General features: G+C 36.7%; 1 long non-coding RNA gene across 1 annotated transcript in view; it reads right to left on the bottom strand.

The window, feature by feature from the left end:
* The window catches only part of LOC140713089 (uncharacterized), a 53,469-nt gene that overhangs the window by 13,087 nt on the left and 22,595 nt on the right, over window positions 1–17,787 (bottom strand). The window contains exon 4 of the long non-coding RNA XR_012094951.1: window positions 10,175–10,232. This is a non-coding gene — a long non-coding RNA (uncharacterized lncRNA). The remainder of the gene's footprint in view (window positions 1–10,174; window positions 10,233–17,787) is intronic.

Here is a 17,787-nt window from a genome sequence, read left to right on the forward strand (position 1 = left end):
TCCTATTAGTTCTGTCCCTCTAGAGAACCCTGACTAATACAGTGCTAAACTATTTATAAGAAATCCATCCCCATAATCCAATTGCCTCCCACCAGGCCCCACTTCCAACACTGGGGACTATATTTCAACATGAGGTATGAGTGGGGAAAATATCCAAACTATATCACCCTCTTTGTGACTCTGAGTAAGTAATCTTACTGTTGTCTCTGTTAGTCCCTAAGAATATAAGCATAATGATACCTAGGATGTTGACATAACATAATAGGCATAAGGATGGGCGCTAGAGTTGAGCTGCCAGAATTTGAATCCCAGTTCTGTTTCTCGATAGCAGTATGGCCTTAGAATCTCTCTTCACTGCAGTATCCTCATTTATAAACTGGAGATAATGATAGTGACTGTCTCACTGGGCTGTCATAGCGACTAAATGCGTTAACACACATAAAATACTTAGAAGAGTGCCTAGCTCTTAGTAAGAACCTGGTAAATGCCAACTATTCCCCCTTGTGCTTTGAGTAAGGATTAGATGAGATAGTACCTTTAAATATCTGGTACCCAGCAGGTGCACACTAAAATAATAGCGATTGCAGTGGTTGTTATTTCTTATAATATTGATAATAATAACAAGAACATCATCATATTTTGACTTCTGCAGGCCTGACACACTTTCTATAAGGTAAAGTTTATCCCCAAGTCTTCTGTTTTAAAGTCTTTTAACTTTCTAGAAGACTGATCTGGCTGAGTTTCAGCTCCATGTGACTTCTCTGTTAAAACATAAAGTCTTCAGTAACTTCCATCTACAAAATAAAATCCAACTTCTGAGCTTTTTGAACCTCAATGATCTCTTCCTCAATTGAGCGTTTCCAGCTTTATTTTCTAGTCTTATGCTACTCCTCATCTCTTCTCTGCTTTCATTGCACAGTCTGGGGGCCCCCGTCTGCATGCAGGGAGTTTGCGTCTTTTGATGGACCTGAGACTACAGTCGACATCAGATCATCCAGTCTGAAATGGTGTCAGCCTGGACAATGGAAGGATCATAATCATAACAGCAGCCAGGCATTGGGTTCCTGCTGTGTATCAGACCCTGTGCTAAGTACTTTACATGTAGTTGTTCCTTTCAATTTAATAGTCCCAGTGACTCTGTGAGGCAAGGATCGTTAGTATCTTTTCACAGATAAGGCATCCAGCACTCAGCCTGGTAAAATGACTTGCCCAAGGTGCTATGACTAGTTCGGGGCTGAGTTGCTGATGAGCTTGATTGTCTTATATCCCTTGCTGCTTATGCATTTTTTAAAACTTTTTATGTAAATACAACATATATAGAAAAGTGGAAATCTCATAAATGTGTAGCTTGATGGATTTTTATAAACTGAATAGATCTGTGCACTGAAATCAAGAAAGAGAACATGAACAGCACCCCAAAAATCTGTGTTATGATCCCTTCTAGTCACTATTTTTCTGATGGTGACCACTATTGCAATGTCCAATGATGGGCTATTTTTTCTGTTTTTATACTTCTCTGTATTTATTTTTCATTTTTGTACATTACACTTATGTAATTGAATCATTCTGTATGTATTCTTTTGTGCCTGAATTCTTTAGCACAACGTATATGTGTAAGACTTATCCATACTTTTGCTTTCAGTTTTAGGTCATTTATTCTCATTCTTATAAAATGTTTCACGTAGGGTGACTACAAATTCAGTGTTGGATGGATCTGACCATGTACAAAGCATCAACAGAGAAAATCTCTGAATCTGAGTAAAGGTCATAACACTTAACAAGTGAAAAAATAGGATGGATACTATGAATATAAGCAAGCTATAGATGTGTTAAAAAGTAAAAAGGGATGGGTCAAGCTAACACCCTTCAAGTTCAACACTTGATACATGTAGCATCATTTTTAAATTTTATGACATGATGTGAGATCTATGATCTTAACAAATTTTCAACTGCACAATACGTTCGTGTTAACATTAGGAGCTACCATGTTGTGAAGCAGATCTCTAGAGCTTATGCATCTTGCTTAACTGAAACTTTGTGTCTATCAATTGGTGACTGCCATTTCCCTGGAAATCACCACGCCGCTCTTTGATTCTATGAGTTTGACTATTTTAGATATATCATATCAATGTATTATATTAAAGACTGTGTCTAATTTGGAGCCCAGCAGCTCCTGCACATGAACATGAATTCTAAAATATTTCAGAGAACTTCTTTAGAAAGATATAGGCCCCAAATCAGGCAGGGAGTAAATCATTTACGCCCAAGAGTCAAAGATCCCCAACCCTGCTTACTACTCTGGTCTCACTGACTTTCTAACCTCCATGATCTGGACACTACCTATTTCCTTCTGAGCTGGACATGAGACCATGGGCCGCCTAAACACGTAGCTCATTCTACAAACATCCTGTTCAGTGGATTTTAAGTATCCCTTTAACTGTTTTGTTGTGTTAGTGTAGTTTCCAGTGTTCCAGATAGTGCTACCACAAACATCCTAGTACCCAGGAATGTATTTCTGACCTTACACGAACTATATCTCTGTATTCCATTTGATCTGAATATTGGAGCTTATGGAGACCAAGCTGCGTGCACATTCTCCTTCTAGCAAGCGGGAAAATGGGCATACACTTGCATGCAAGTTGTATTCCTTTATTGCGTCTGAGAAGGAGCAATCTCTGGAAGAAGTTAAACCTGGTGGCTAATTACTATCACAAGGATTCCCCTCAGTGTCAATTAGATTAAGCAGAAAAAGCCTGTTATGGCATTTGCCTACCTCTTAGACAGAGTCCTAAATTATCCCCATTTAACAGGTAAATTATGGTATCTTTTTTTACTGTTCACTCAACTGTAGGCCTATCAGAATGTACTTTTATTCAATAATGGGGACATTTCTCATTTGCAGAGTAGTTTATAATTTAGGAGACAGTGGTTACAAGGGTTTATATATGTAATATGCACACCCTTGCATGTTTTTATCCCTACCCCCTATGCTGATTTTACAGACTAGAAAACAGACTCAGAGGTGCACCTGTTGCCCAAGATTACAAGTCAGGCATTTTATGTAGTTCCAGTGGCCATAAGTGTCCTTTTAAAGACTAAAGCAAGGTACTTCAGCTTGCCTTTTGCCTACAACGAGATATTTATCTAGGTGCCTACATAATTCTGTGAACAAGGAGATTATCTGGTGATTCTTACCCTAAAGAAAAAAAAATGGGGCTCAAATCGTCTCTCTCATGCTACACAGAAATGTGGGTACGTCACCAGCCACCCAATTATCTCTCAGCAGCTATTTGTACACCAGGATGGCCCTATGACATCCTTAAAGAGCAAGTTAAAGGGAAACTCCAGGTATACAAACTACAGTCCATCAAAATTAGGCTGAACTACCTGATCCTACATCCTTGATTCCCCAAGTCCCATTACTTCTGGCACTTAGTTTTAGAAGCCACATTTCTCAACTTGAGCTTTCTTTCTTTTCTGAATCTTAGTAATTAATTGAGCTTTACTCTTGACTGTGCCCATGTCTCCCAAGTGATGTTCCACTACTCTGGTAAGCATCCAGGTTTGAGCTTTGCCATCCTCTACTCTTCTGCCTGTTAAGAGACTGGGGAATACTTTTTCTTTCTTTCTTTCTTTTCTTTTTTTTTCTTTTTTTTTTTTTTTTTTTTTTTTGGAGAGACAGAGTCTCACTCTGTCACCCAGGCTGGAGTGTAGTGGCACGATCTCGGCTCACTGCAAGCTTCACCTCCCGGGTTCACGCCATTCTCCTGCCAAGAGGCTGGGGAAGATTTGAGTCTCTTCCCTGTGAGAAAATTTCGGTTCTGCTTTCAACTATCACTTCTGTCTACACCTTTGGTGAAGTGTGTTGCCTTTCTGTTTGATGAGAGCAAAGGTTGATTTTCTAATTTTTCCAGTGGGATGACTGTGGTCTCCTTTCCATTTGGTATCTAAAACAGAAGATTTGCTCTTTGACCAAAAACTGGATTATTGACATCAAGGACTGGCAAACTTTTAAAATAAAAGGCCCAGATAGTAAATGTTTTAGGGTTTTTTGAGCCATTTGGTATCTGTTTCAGCAACACAACTCTGCTATTGTAGCATAAAAGCAATCATACAAAATATGTAAATGAATGAGTATGTTTGTGTCCCAATGAGATTTACAAAAACAGGCAGTAGACCAGACTTGGCTTGCATTGTTTTCAGACCCCTACTCTATAGGACCAATTCTGTTTAGAGAATCCTACTACCAATTTACCGCAAGCCAGAATAATCCAAAGCTTAGTTAGGACATCTGATATTTGACAGCAGGGTCACATGGCCATGTTAATGTCTCTTCACCTCACTCTCTCACATGATAGGTAGCAGACTGGGTCAATAAAACTTCAGTATGATTTTTCTACATTGATTTTAAAGGGAAAGAAATGCTTAAGGGCAATATAGGGTAAGGAGAAACTTAAGATGCTTTGAGCTGCAATGAGATATCTTGACTAAGTGGTTTACCCAAAAAGATTTCTATGATTCATATAATTAGACTAGAATCAGTTGACCTCAGGAATGTTAGGGTAGCTCTAAGCTTGTCTTCAAGGACACAGGGATTTATTTGCTCTGCCACCCTCACCATACTGGCTTCTCATTGGCTTCTCATCTGTCACCTCCTAGTTGCAAGATTGAGGTAGAACCTCCAAGTGTCACATAATCACAGGTCTGTGTCCAAAGTGTGAAGGGAGGGAATTGAGCAAAGGACTGTCCCCCTATGTAGATTTATATTTTATGATAAATTAAAATGTTCCCCCAAGAGTCCTCCGAAAAGACTTTGCCTCATAATAGCCAGAATTAGATGACATTCTCACCCCTAACCAGTCACTGGAAAAAAGAATAAGGATGGCTCAATGGTCTAGAACAATTACGATTCATCCTCTATGACTAAGTACATTCTTCTGGATGAAACTGGGTGTTGTATTCAAGGAAGCAGGGCAGGAGGAGGAAGCGGTATGGGGATGGCTGATGGGTAGACACCTAAGAGTTCAGACTACAAAGAATGAGAAAAATGCCAAAACCCTCTGTGAGGGTTGTGGCAATCAGGGTCTGCTGGGTGGTATGAGGGTGAGGTATTACCTTGAATTTGAGCTCTGGATAAAACATGATTCTCAGTCATAGTGGTTCTCAAACATTAGTATTCCCAGGAATCACCAGGGGCCTTTGTTGAAATGCAGTGTCCTAGACCCCTTCTCTAAGAATTTGGATTAAATAGTGCTAGAGTGGGCCAGGAATATGTTTTTGAACAAGTCCCCCAGGAGACGCTGATCTCCAGGAGATGAAGTAGGTAGCCTGCTGCTCACATTGTGGAAATCAATCACTGAATGATCTTGAAGCCTTGAGAGTGATGCACAGGATAGAAACAACAGTCAATTTAAACTTCCAGTTTTTCTTAAGAGCAAAGATGCAAATATGTAAATACTAGTGGCACAGAGCTTCCCTTTGTGCTAAGACAGAAGTAGGATTGGGCCTCTTTGACCACAAGACTATGAAGCCAAGATGCCTCCTATCAAGTTTATCTCCTAGTATGCATATATAGAGCTGCAAGGCTTCATATGAAATCAAGAGAATGTATGTAAACATAGTTTCTAAGCTATCTGATATTTCACATAGACTCCAGAGAAGCTTGAGTTTGATTCTTAATATTATGAATTTGGACAAGAGCCTAAACTTCTGAGCTTCAGTGTCTACTTAAGTGAAATAGAGAAAAATATTTTCTATGTCTTATAGGATGATATCTTAAAAATTAGTGAGAAAAAAGTATTCATGTAAGTAATTTATCATGGTGCTGGAAACCTCTAAATATTCAATAAATGCTAGCACTCATTACCATCTTTGTCTTCATTGTATTGGTAGTAGGGGTGATGGTTTTATTACTATTTACACATGTTTGTAGTTATTAAGGTTACCTTAGCAATTTTCTCATTTACAGATGTGAAATGGGTCCCAGCTATGCAAAATAACTTGCTAAATTTACTAAATTAGTTGGCTGAATTGAGTCTTGAGCCCAACTTGATTCTTGATTTTGTAATCAAGTTTTCTAATAATCTACATGCTAAATTCATAATGAGCAAATGTGACCCAGTTTCCTGGCACAAGTTAAGAAAGCACCCAACTCTAGGGAAGGCTGTTTTATTTCAGCCCCCACATTTTCCTCCTCTCTCTTCTCTCTCTCTCTCTCTCTCTCTCTCTCTCTCTCTCTCTCTCTGTCTCCCTCATCAGCTTGTGCCCTGACCATTATGCAGAGGCTTACTAGGGTAATTAAAGATGGGAGTCAAGGTGCTTATTGGTGGGACCAGGAGACAAGTCGATGTGGCTCAATCTGCTGGGAATTGACTGCAATCAATTTCTCCAATGACCTGTCCAAAGCTGTAGCTGTAAAACATTCAGTGGGCTGATCAATGGGGGCCTTGAGTGCAGCTGGAGGGAGAGACAAAGCAGTGGCAGCAGCCCAGGCAGTCTGCAATCAGTAGGCCAGCCCAAGTCCAAGGTCAGCCTCTGGATCCTCTTTCCATCTCTATACAGCTCCTGTCAGAAGTGTCAAAACAAGATGGGGCAGCTGAAAACACATGAGAAACATTCCTGGAAGCTCTGGAGAAAAGAAAGAAAACTCATTTGCTAAAGATAATAAAAATAATAATAATCTCATATTCATCATCATAACCATAATGGCAGTGGTTGTAATAATGACAGGGCACCTGATTTTATCTTCTGCTCTCTGAATGTGAAAGTACATCTCTATATCCAAATGAAAGTCATTTAAGGGCCATAGTTTTGCAGCAAATGGAATTCATCACATTTAATAAAATGCTAACTGATGCAGAGGAAGGAAGCCTGGTCTTTCTAGTTTTGTACATTTGTTCATTCAATAAAGAAATAGTCAAGCATTATGATGTTATAGCAACTAGTATGAATTGCATCTTGCACATAGTAGGTGCTAGTTTTTTAAATGTGTAAGGCACTGTGTTATACATTGTTTATAAACGAGAAATAAATAAAATGTTCTCCTTGCTCCCAAGAAGTTCACATTCTAAAAGTAGCATGAGTTTAAATGGGGTGTTATGGTGATAAAGATATGAATCAATTTATTAAGGAGGAAGAGGAAGGATGGATTAATTCTGATGGGGTTAAGAAGCGAAATGGATGGGGGGGTACCTTGAGCTCTGATTTGAAAATTCGGTATCATTTCTCTTGGTAGAAGAAAAAATTCAAAGCAGAGAGAAATGCACAAAGCTAAGAGGGTATACAGCAAATTTTCTGGGTGGCAAGTAGTCTATTGTGCTTACAATACTGGGTGCTTGAATAAAAAGTTACCAAAAAAATCTGGAAAAGTGGGTAGGAGCTTAGAAGATAAGGGTTCTTGTTTTATGCAAAAAAAATTATGTATTATCTTTGTTCATCCATTGACCAATAGAAACAGCTAAAATTTCTTCATAGAAGAATGTCCAGTTCTTTTCTGAAGTTGTATCTTTACAACAGAAGAGAGAGAAGTGAACAAATTATGAAGAACAGACAATAAGACAGAGGCTCAAAGAGCTTAACTAAAATGCTTAGAACATAGCAGGAAATGGTAGATTTTGTACCCAAGCATTTTGACTCAAATTCCATTGTTCTTTCTAATGCTTTATATCAGGGTGGTAGACAAGAGCACTGATTTTGGAATCAGAGAGATCTGGCTTAAATCCTGGTTCTGTCACTTTCAAGCTAAGTGACAATGGCAGGTCAATTAACCTTCTTGAGGTTCAATTTCTTCATCTATAAAATGGGAACAAAATGCCTCTCTAAAGGGTAGCTGTGAGAGTTGAATAAAATAATATATATATAAAGATTTTAGCAGATTTCCTTGGCATAGTATAAGATTTTGATAGATGTTACATGCCATTATTATTAATACTAACTTCAAATACCTTCTCCATGTTTCCTTTCTGAACCTTTCTTCCACTTCTTTTGACATCTCTTTGAATACTTTAGTACCTTGAATTAATTTTAGACATCATGATGGACTGTTATAAGAGTTATTTTGGTTTGGAGGGACTTTCCCCTTACCTTTCTGAATACACCACCAGCTGAATATCATATATCATATGAAGAAAGGTTAAGGGAGATGAGAAAATGTGGAAGAGCATGCAAATTGTCTTCGTGTATTTTAAAAGCTGCCATTCTTCAAACGAATGAGACTTAATACTGTTTGGCTTCAACTGTAAACATTTGGCTAGTAGGAAAAGTCACAGAGAAGTTTACTTTATTTTAATAAAGATAAGTTTAATGACTGAGGCTGCCTGCCAATCAAATGTGCTAAATTCTATGACAGTGAGTTCCCCATCACTGGAAAGATTCAAGTTGAGATTGATGACCGCAAATGATACTTTTTAGCTGAAGACTAAGTTAAAGTCCCTATGGCTCTTTTATTAAAACCATGGAATCATCAACTCAATGTAAATAATGTAACCCATCTATAAATGTGTTCGAGTTTATAAATGAGAGGTTTGATATAGTAGGGCATGCATACGGAAAGCTAGGGACCAAATTCAGTCTGAAGATGTATGTGTGTTTTCCAGACTAGTGGCAGACCATGTTATTTCCAGTTCACTCCAGTTCAAACCATTCCCTATTGTCTTACCCTGGTGAATATTATCTATTTGCTTTAACTGCCTGAGCTTGTATGATAAGAACCTAAAGTCAAGAGACTCAATTTTGTTCCCTGGCTCTGCCAGTGTTTTGCTCTGTTACTTTGGAAGTTGTTAACACAACTTCCCCATCTAAGCCTCAGCACCTCGTCTGTAAAATATGGGAGTTGGACTCAGTATCTAAGGTCTTTTTCTGCTCCACATTCTGAGATTTATTATCATCAGAGGAAAAGCTCACTCTAAAGACCTTTTTTTTTCTTCTGAAAAAAGCAGTGACTTTCTCTGAACTCCTAGAGAGCTGTGAATGCATGTTGTCATTTCTAAGAAATGTAATTTGTAATCATTAATAAAAACAGATAAATCTGCCATCAGTCTTCTTGGATTTTCCTGGTTTCCCAAGTTATTCCAAATAATTAAAATGAGGTGAAAATATCCAAATATTGCCAATGTGTTCTCTGTTGAGATAAATGCTTTGTGACATTTGGACTCAAAATAGCAAAAGTCCCCCTTTTTTTTTAACTGAAGCAATTTAACCAGTCAAGATTGGTTTGTTGGCATTACCACTTTTGTTACTGTTGTTCCCCTAGAGATACTAATAGTTAAAAATATGAGGGAAATGACCAAAAAAAGAAAAAAAAAAAAAAAGACAAATCTCAAAGACTAATAAAAAATTTGGGGCAGGGGAATGCAGTAACTGCCTGGGAACATGGGGCATGGATTCTGAAGCTTTATGTGTGAGGTTCTTTTGCTTTGAAGAGCAACTCAACTGTGTCGATGCAGTCTGTTTACTAATTGTTTGACTTTGGGTGCTCACCCTGCCCTCATTACAACAAAGTCCTTCTTATCTGATGAGATTGTGATCGGTAATTGTAGGTTAATGAAAAGTCAGTTAAAGCTGAAGTGGGCTAGAACACTCAAGACCAGTATACCAACTAAGAGTCTAACTTACAGAGGACATTACTCATATTTCCAAAGGAAATGGAAAGCATCCAGAAATTGATTCATTGAGGAGCCAAAGATGATTATGTTAAAGCAATTTAAAAACATAGAAACTCAAATAAATAAAGATACATGCCTAAATCCATTCAGAGACAATTAGTATTTTGGTATAAATCTATACATGTTGGTATAAATACTTTTGGTACAAATACAGACCTTTTTATTTGCAGATATTTTTGCTTATATAGTTTACATATGTAATACATAATATATTTTGTAATATATGTAAAGTAATGTAACGTATATAATATGACTGATATTTGAACAACGTGGGGGTTGGGGCACCTCACCACTGTGAAGTCAAAAATCCATGTATAACTTTGACTTTATCAAGACTTAACTACTAATAGCCTACTGTTGACCAGAAGCCTTACCAATAACAAAAACAGTCAATTTACACATATTTTGTATGTTATATGTATTATATATTATATTCTTACAATAAAGTAAGCTACAGAAAAGCAATGTTATTAAGAAAATCATAAAGAAAAGCAAATATGTTTACTACTCACTATGTGGCAGTGGATCATCATAAAAGTCTTCATTCTTGTATTCTTCACATTAAGTAGGCTACAGAGGAGGAAGAGGCAGAGTTGGTCTTGCTATCTCAGTGGTGCCAGAGATGGAACAGGTGGAGGAGTTGGAAGGGGAAGCAGAAGCAAGCACATTCAATGTAACTTTAATTGAAAAACATCCATGTAAAAGTGGACCCAGACAGTTCAAACTCATGACCCTACAGTTGAAGGGTCAACTGTATATGTAAACAGCTAATACAATTCAACTGCTTTATAACCTAAATTTCATTGTCATAAGTATCCTTTAATAGTACTAAATACAAATACATATTATAATTTTATCAGCAATTTTGTTTCCCCATTTCAAACCCCGGTTATTCCCAGTGTCACCTATGGCACACTTCTATTTTTTCAACATTTCTACAAAGGACCTACATTAATTTTATACTTTTAAGTACATAATTAATTACATAATTATATGCTTAAAATACAAAAACAGAAAAACTAAAAACACAAATGCACTAGTAAAAGAAAAGCATAATTAGAGATTAACAGTGTGTATTTGGAAATCAACCATTCCTGGCTTTCAAATTTCAAACTGCTCCTATGGACTGTGTGATATTGGACAAGTTAACTAACCCATCTGACTGAGCTTCAATCGCTCCATCAAAAATAAGGGAAACAAAATAAATCTCTGAGGGTTGTTGGAAGGATTACAGAAACTAACGTTTGTGCAGTGCTTTGCATAGACTGGGCACATAATGAGTAGTTAAATATATGGTAACATCATCATCAAGTTCAATGCTTTATCTGATTTTGAAAAAAAATATATGTTAAAGCAATTTTTTATATGGAAAAAAATTTCACTTTGTTTTCTGAAATTCCTATTAACAATACTTAGGAATGCCCCTTCACTCTTAGATGTAATGTGTAGGGATATTCCCTTCCATTTGGAGACTATACTTTTTCACAAATATAAGTAGCTATGACACTTTGAGTCCATGGTTGGTTAAGAACTATTTAGGATGACTTACAATAATATAAATTCAAACAAATAGCTGGGGACCCAATTTTGCTAATGTTCCTGCAAGGGAAGAATTGTTGCCCCTATATTTTATTTTTAACAAAATATATTTATATTTATTGACATATTATTAACAATATTATTCCACAATTCACCCAATTTAAGTACAAAATTTAATGGATTTTAATATATGCACAGGGTTGTGTAACCATTACCATGATCAATTTAAGAACATTTTCATCACCCCCAAAGAAAGCCCATACCTATTAGAAGTCACTCCTCATTTCCTCCATCATTTTGAGGAGCGGTTAGACTATTTTCCAAAGTGACTGTACCACTGTATATTTCCAACAGCAGTGTGTGAGGATTTCAATTTCTCCACATATTTGCCAGTATTTATTATATTTTAAAACTATAAACATCCTAGACTGTGTGAAGTGATATCTCATTTTGGTTTTAATTTGCACTTATTTAATGGTTAATGATGTTGAGCATCTTTTCTTGTGCTTATTGGCCATTTGTATATTTTCAATGGAGAAATGTAGATTTATATATTTCACCCACTTTTAAATTGGATTGTCTTTTAATAATTGAGTTGTAAGAGTTCCTTATGTATTCCAGATACAAACCCCTTATCAAACGTATGATTTGCAAGTATTTTCTCCATTCTGCAAATTGTCTCTTCACATTCTTCATGGTGTCCTCGGAAGCACAAAAAGTTTTAGTTTTGATGAAGTACAATTTATTTTGTCACTTGTGCCTTTAATGTTGTGTTTAAGACATTATTGACTAATCTAAGGTCACAAAGATTTACTCCTATGTTTTTTTCTAAGAGTTTTGTGGTTTCAGTTCTTATATTATGGCTATGATCTATTTTGGTTAATTTTTGTGTATGGTGAGAGGAAGGGGTCCAACTTCATTCCTTTCAATGTAGATATTCAGTCATCTTTGCATCATTTGTTGAAAGAAGTATTGTTTTCCCCTACTGAATTGTCTTGGCACCTTTGTCAAACATCAACTATCTAAAAATATGATGGTTTATTTCTGGGCTCTCTATCCATTTATCTATATTTTTATCCTTATGCCTGATAACTGTCAGTTTGTGTTAAGTTTTAATTTAGAACATTGAGTTCTCTAGTTTTTGTTTTTGTTTTTGTTTTTTTAATCTTTCAAGATTTTTTGCTATGCTGAGTCCCTTGCATTTCGGTATGTATGTTAAGATCAGCTTGTCAATTTCTGTTAAAAAGTCCAATGACATTTTGATAAGGATTGCCTTAAATCTTGATCAATAGATCAGCCTTAACACTACTAAGTCTTTGAACTGAAAGCATGTTTTGTCTTTTCATTTGTTTTTTTTTTAATTTGTTAATGTGTCATTATGTACTTATTTATGTACATATGGGTTTTGTTTTCATGGCTTAGTTTGGTCTTTTTATTCTCCCATTAAAATACAAGATCTATGAAATCAGAAATGGACCCATATTGTTCATTGCTTTTTCCTCAGCTTTCATCATAGATCCTGGTTCATAAAACATGTTCAATAAGTATTTGTGAATTCAATTATTTGGTAAGACAAGAGATACCTAAACTTTGCTCAGATAAAAAGTTATGAAATTCTCTTGTAGTTGTTTTCCAGGAATAGGAAGGCAGAAACTCTCATGAACTCAACTTCCAGACCTCATAGGAACTAAAATATTATCAGATGTTTGCTTCCTCTCTCTTGCTCTTTAGGGTTGCATAGCCTCCCATTCCTGCTTCTGCATATCCGTATGTGCTAGTTTCTTGTCTAAGAACCAGTTTCTTTAGATTAACCATAGTCCATCATAGCTACTCCAAAATGGTTGTTTTGATCATTGGCTTTTATAGCTTCAATGCCTATGGCTGAGTCCCTTTTTCAGGTTAGTGATTTTAAATTCTAGAGAGAGGAAGTTTGATTGCTCCAAATAGTCAGTGGTGCTTCTCTGGGCCAGTTCTGACCAACAGGGCAGGGCTAAACAATATGTAGAGAGGCTCTTTCTCTACTCTTGGTCTATAAACAGCTGAAGTTGAGAGATGACTGGCAGTTATATGACACGTTTTAAATTGGGGGTTTAAAATTTCAGTTTTTTATTTAAATAATCCATGTGAGTGAATGAATTCACATTCACAATTGCTACAAAGAGAATAAAATACCTAGGAATATGGCTAACAAGGGAAGTGAAGAACCTCTTCAAGGAAAACTATAACCCACTGCTCAAGGAAATAAGAGAGGACACAAACAAATGGAAAAACATTCCACCCTCTTAGATAGAAACAATCAATATTGTGAAATGGCCATACTGCTCAAAGTAATTTATAAATTCAATGCTATTCCCATCAAACTATCATTGACACTCTTCACAGAATTAGAAACAACAACAACAAAAACACTTTAAAATTCATATGGAACCAAAAAGCCCACATAGCCAAGACAATCCTAAACAAAAAGAACAAAGCTGAAGGCATCATGCTACCTGACTTCAAACTATACTACAAGGCTACAGTAACCAAAACAGCATGGCACTGGTATCAATACAGGCATATAGACCAATGGAACAGAAATAGAGACCTCAGAAATAAGACCACACATCTACAACCATTTGATCTTCAACAAACCTGACAAAAACAAGCAATGGGGAAAGGATTCCCTACTTAATACATGATGCTGGGAAAACTGGCTAGCCATATGCAGAAAACTAAAACTGGACCCCTTCCTTACATCTTATACAAAAATTCACTCAAGATGGATTAAAGACTTAAATGTAAAACTCAAAACCATAAAAACCCTAGAAGAAAACCTAGGTAATACCATTCACGACATAGGCATGGACAAAGATTTTATGATGAAATCACCAAAAGCAATTGCAACAAAAGCTAAAATTGACAAATGGGATCTGATTAAACTAAAGAGTTTCTGCACAGCAAAAGAAACTATCATCAGAGTGAACAGGCAGCCTACAAAATGGAAGGAAATTTTTACAATCTACCCTTCTGACAAAGGTCTTATATCCAGAATTTACAAGGAACTTAAACACATTTACAAGAAAAAAAACAGACAACCTCATCAAAAAGTGGGCAAAGGAGATGAACAGACACTTCTCAAAAGAAAACATTTGCACAGCCAACAAACATATCCAAAAAAGCTCAACATCACTGATTATTAGAGAAATGTAAATCAAAATCACAATGAGATACCATCTCATGCCAGTCAGAATGGCAATTATTAAAAAGTTAAGAAACAACAGATTCTGACGAGGCTGTGGAGAAATAGGAACACTTTTACACTGCTGGTGAGAATGTAAATTAGTTTGACCATTGTGGAAGACAATGTGGCGATTCCTCAAGGATCAAGAACCAGAAATACCATTTGACCTAACAATTTCATTACTGGGTATATACTCAAAGGATATAAATCATTCTATTATAAAGACACATGCACACATATGTTTATTGCAGCACTATTCACAATAGCAAAGACATGGAACCAACCCAAATGCCATCAATGATAGACTAAATAAAGAAAATGTTGTACATATACACCATGGAATACTACACAGCCATAAAAAGGAATGAGATCATGTCCTTTGCAGGGACATGGATGAAACTGGAAGCCATCATCCTCAGCAAACAAACAGAGGAACAGAAAACCAAACACTGCATGTTCTCACTCATAAGTGGGGGTTGAAGAATGAGAACACATGGACACAGGGAGGGCAACAACACATTTGAGAAACTGTTGGGAGATGGTGAGGAGAGAGGGAGCATCAGGACAAACAGCTAATGTGTGGGGGGTTTAAAACCTAGGTGACAAGTTGATAGGTGCAGCAAACCACCATGACCCATGTATACCTATGTAACAAACCAGCACATTCTGCACATGCATCCCCGGACTTAAAGTAAAAAAATCAAAAACAAATTAATAATAAAATAAATAAATAAATAAATAATCCATGTGAATGGCCAAGTTCACATGGATAGCAAGTGAGATTGGATTGCCAGGTCTTCTTGCTCCCAATATACATAGTTATTTTGGGCAGAAATGGCAATCAGAATATCCTGTCATTTGCCCTCAAGGTAGTACCCCTTTTAAAAAGGGGTTTAATGTACTGGGAATGTGTTTCTGTTTCATGGACTTCTGTTTCACGTACTGGGAATCTGGCTACCATCCAGTTATGGGACATTCAGCTCAGAGAAGGTCTCTTGCCTCCTGCTGCTAAGGAAATTGCATTATTGGATTTTTAAATAAACCATTGGCCAGAATATCTAAGAGCCTTTCTTGCAGACCTTGACAGGTTTATTTTTTTTTTAAATTAAAAATCCTGGGCCAGGGCTAAATGAAAATGTCTTCAGATTTGCAATCAGTGTTTATGTTTCATATTTGAAATGCACATTGAAAGCTGGAGTTTGATGTGACCTGATCCCGGGACTCCATTCAACAGACTGCTGACTTCTTTGAATTTAGGTGTTTTTGATGGGAACCGTCCTTGGTCATCACCAGGAGGCAGGGAAGACACCCAATTACCCCAGTGTGTGACGGTCATGGTCATTTTCTTTCTTCTTTCTCACAGACTGATTGCAGCTAGCCAGTCAAAATCCCCTACATAATTGAGAACACAAAGAGCATATGAAAGATCCGTAACTGTGTGTAAGACCTTCTTGCCCACTGATCTAAATCAGAGGAGAATATGAATGGGTCCACACACACTCCTATCACCAAGGGCATCAAAAAATGTCAGCACCAAAGCAGCATCTTCAGAAAATGCATGAATAAGGGGTCCAGTTTATATTTTCAAATGTGATAAATTGTTAGAATAAGGCTGTTAGTTCACATTAAAATAACAGGCACACACAGCAATGCTGTTAGGATTTTTCATAAAAACGTTTTGATTTTACACACGTACCTCACCAGCTGTCAAGAAGGTAATGCCTTAGGGCTTGAACTAACAAATGATTATCTTCCACTGTAGGAGGGTAAATAAAACCTAATGCATGTATTTACTTTATTTACTTGTTTATTAATACCAACAAGGATTAACACAGGATTCTGAACAGTATTATTTTTCTTTCCAGGTAAAAATTCAGTTTTTCATTTAAACTTAAGTTAGAATGTTAAAGCATGGTAAAAGTTTTGGAGGTTTCTCTCCACATATACTCCAATCTCAAACTTCATCACTGTACAAATTTGGGAAGTGAGACTCAGAATGAAGCAACTTACCTAAATCCCTCCAATTAGTAAATAACCAAGCTAATACCCAAATTCTCATCCTCTACCTCCATATCCATTCCTGTTTTTATTATCTGTGCCATCTCTGATTTAAATCATTTCCACTCAACAGAACTCAAGGGCTTGCTCAAGGCCAGGCCCAGGGCTGGAAACTGGCCACAAACAGATAGATGAAACATGGTTCTGGCTGTCCAGGAGATCATGATCTAGTAAAGACATAGAGAAATACTCATGACCTGATTGGAACAATAATTACAGGAGAAATTGAAAGCGTCATCAAAGAATTACTTCCCTGAAAACTGCTGGATCCAAACAATGTTTTTTTTCTTCTAGGTAATGTCTTTCCAACTTTCAAGGAAAAGATAACTCTTATACTTTATAAAGTCCTCCAGGAACAGAGAAGTGGAATAGCTATTTCATTTATGGTATGAACCCATCAAGAGTTGCCAAAAACAGTAGCAATAGACCTGAAGAGAAAGACTTTACAGGCTGTGTTTCCATCACGTAAACCAGCCCCAATCTGGGCAGTGCTGAACAGACAAGATGTGGAGCCCTGAACCAAGGTCAGCCAATCCATCGCCTGGGAGTAATGATCAGTCTCTCTTTTGAGCAGTTAGATATAAAACCAGAGAGAAGATAGTGGGTGTATATTGGATGTTAGCACTAAGAGGACAGGTATATGTTCAGCAGTCATTTGGCAGAAGAAAAATTCTTTTAAGAAAAAGAGGATGGAGACAAGGAGAGATTAGAGATTCAAGAAATGGAGGGAAACAAAATATCATATAGTATCACATGGCTCCTAAGAGCCAGAAAGTGGCTTTGGTTTCTCGTGGCTTCCTAGCTCCAGTTCTCATTAAACTGGGCTGTATCAGATTCCTGCTTCTACAGCATTGCCTGATGGTGTGCTTTCAGCAACAGCCTCTCTGCCACCCCGACCAGATGCATTCATTATTACTGTGCCATATTACAGAAGTCTCTATTCTTTGCAATAAAGATGGCTTTGCTTGAATTATAATGGCTGCAAATAAGAAAACAAAATTATCATTCTTTATAAAAATATATATTTTGATATCTAGAACACTCAATAGAATCAACTGAACAACTATTAAAACTAATAAGAGAGTGCAGCAAAGAGACTGGTTACAGGATAAATACACCAAAATAATAGCATTTTTCTTCACTGGCAATGACTAGTTGGGAAGTATGATTTTAAAATATCTTATTCACAATAGCAACAGAAAACATAAAATGCCTATAAATAGCTTTAACAAGAAATATGTAAGATGCTTATGAAGAAAACCACGAAACTTTACAGTGAAATATAAAAAATACTTGGCTAAATGG

The sequence above is a fragment of the Chlorocebus sabaeus genome, chromosome 12 (assembly GCF_047675955.1).
Source record: "Chlorocebus sabaeus isolate Y175 chromosome 12, mChlSab1.0.hap1, whole genome shotgun sequence".
NCBI classification, from domain to species: domain Eukaryota; kingdom Metazoa; phylum Chordata; class Mammalia; order Primates; family Cercopithecidae; genus Chlorocebus; species Chlorocebus sabaeus.